Genomic DNA, 2832 nt, shown 5'->3' with positions numbered 1-2832 from the left:
TAGTTGCATCCCCACCGTCTGGGTTTCTCTTGAGCTCCTAAGCAGTGTCTACTAGTGGACATAAACATGCGAGTGTGTCCTGCAGCTCACCTCATATCAACGTGTCCGAAATGAATCTCTTATTTATCCTGTCCACTCCATCGGTTCCTTCTTTTCTGTTCTCTCTTATCACACATGCCACTATTAGGGCTGCCCGATGTAGCAACAGCATCAGAATGCCCAGTTAAACTTGATTTTCAGATAAGCATCAAATAATTTTTTAGTACAAGTATGTCCCATTCAGCATTCAAATTTAATAGGTGTCCTGCATTTATCTGGTAACTACACCCTAGCCAGTCCCTAAAGCCCGAAACAAGGGAGCCAACTTTGACTCCTCCTTCTCTCTCATTCCTTCACATGCAGTGTGTTGAAGTCCCCTTTTCTAATATTTTTAATGATCAGAATACTTATGTTCAAAATCAGCGCCTTAGTGCAAGTGCTCATCACTGCGTACCTCAGTGGCCCCTTCTGCCTCCTGTTTTGCTTTTCCCTGCCTCACATCTCCCTTCAGTCTGTGCCCCATGAGATCATCCTGACCTTTGCACGTCAGGTTAGTTACAGGAACAGTGACCAGCAGAGGAGCACTGATGCAGGCTTTCTCACCGAGCGGTGGTGTGAAAGGAGGCTTAGGACCGGCTTCTGTCATCTCACATGCTTCCTCTTCCTTCCACCAACGCTAATATCAGCCATATGACATTCCCTCCATGTCACCACCACGAACTTCAACCTCTCTGAGCCTTAGTGGTTACTCGTGCCTTTGCCAGAAACACTCCATCCTTCCCCTCAGGGTGCAGATCAGATGTCAGGCCCTCAGGAAAGCCTTTCCTAAATTTGAAGCTTAAATAAGATGACTTCCCTATGTGCTGCCCATCACATACGTATACCACTGAAGTCGCATTTATATGTGTTATAATTGCCTACTTCTATGTTTTCAAAACCAGACATCAGCTGTTTGAAAACAGACATAAAATCTTTTATCTCCAAATACTAGCTCAGTGCCTGGCATCAACGGGTTCTCAACAGGTGTTTGTGGTTTGAGGGCAGAGGCCATGTCTGCAAATATTTTTCATGATTCCTAATTGTCATGTGTCTTAGAAGTTCCCTCAGGTCCTAGCCACATTGAAATGCCCCTACGAGAGCTTTGGAGCTATACTTCTATCTTGTCCATGCATATCAGCTATGACTCTACTGTAGCACTTACTGTATTGTGTTTTATTTATATGTTTAAACACCTGTCTGCATCTACATTTTCAGGAGACATTCACTGAGCTTCTCCTATGAGGCAGGCACCAGGCCATATGCAGTTCCTTTCTTCAAGGAGCTTACAACATTCTGTATAAATAAAACAAAGACTTAGTAGATAAAAGCATCGTAGGCATTACAATAGATGTATGAACAGGGTACAGTGGGACTTCAAGGAGGAAATGGTCTCCCCTTCTTAGGGAAAGCTGGAAGCATTTTATAGAAGGGTTGGCCTAAAGAGACTTTGCAAGGATGGTTAGGAATAACCCAGCTAACGAGGGAGAACAGGCATTGTGGCAGGCTCCAGTGGAAAAGCGCGGCCTATTCTATGTACTCGCAAGAGCTGCGGAGGGCTGGGACACGTGCAGTAGATAAAGTCAGACAAAAAGCAGAAAGTAAGATACTATGAGGAATTAAGTGCAAAGATAAGGAATTTGGAAACCACAGAAGGATGTTAAGCTGGGAAAGAAATATGATTAATGTGACTAGATTTTGATTTAAAAATATGTGTATCTTATCATGAATGCTGATAAGGTGTACAGAAGATACGGGAAAGGGCTTGAAAAAATAAAAAATCAGCTTATCTGTATATCTAAATATCTATATAAATCGGTTTTCTTCTTGAACATAGAAGATCTAATAAGGGCATCTTGACATGGCCTAAATAAATGACTCTACCATGAGAAGGAGGAGTGGGTCTAAAATTCAACCAAACTGGTTTATTGCTATTCAGGATGAGAATTTTTTAAAAAATGCAGTTACTAACCAAGCTACCTGAGTTTTGGATTATATTCTCTTTCAGATTTGCTCTTTTGCTGAAAATATCTGTTGTTTCCAAAACATTTTAAGGGAAGATTCTCTATATATATACACACATATATGTATCTATATTTATACATACATATATATAGACATACGTCTATACATATATATGTGCACTTTTTTAAAAACCACCTTTTTTGGGGCCGGCCCGGTGGCGCACTGCTACAGTGCGCCGCTTGGGAAGCGCGGCGGCGCTCCCGCAGAGGGTTCGGATCCCACATACAGACCGGTTCCTGCTCACTGGCTGAGCGAGGTGCGGGGAGCAACACCGAGGGTTGCGATCCCGTTGCCGGTCCTGGGCCGGTACGGGCGTGACACTGAGGGTTGCGATCCGTTGCCGGTCATGAAAAAAGACAAAAAGGAAAAAAAAAAACCACCTTTTTTGCAATAAATTCAAATGATGAACTGTCACACCTGCCAACACCGAAAGGCTATAAATAGAGAGTGAAGTATAAATCTAGAGAGAAAAGTATGCAGATCCATTATATATCTACTGTAATTAGGAGAGTATTTTGGTAGCAGACTAGAGGGAAAGGGTTATTGAATTGCTTAAAAACTTAGGAATAGAAGACGTAAGATATATAATGCCCAGAAAAACTGTACGTCTATTGAAAGGATTATTCCAGATGTGATGTGAATTATCTAGTAACTCTGACATCTCAAATGAATTGATTGGATTCACTATCATGCAGGTAAAATTTAAAGTGTAACCCAAGGCGGGGGGGGGGG

This window comes from Galeopterus variegatus, unplaced genomic scaffold (genome assembly GCF_000696425.1).
Source record: "Galeopterus variegatus unplaced genomic scaffold, G_variegatus-3.0.2 Scaffold5760, whole genome shotgun sequence".
Classification (NCBI taxonomy): Eukaryota; Metazoa; Chordata; class Mammalia; order Dermoptera; family Cynocephalidae; genus Galeopterus; species Galeopterus variegatus.
The sequence above is the reverse complement of the archived record's forward strand: the minus strand, read 5'-3'. Positions refer to the sequence as shown.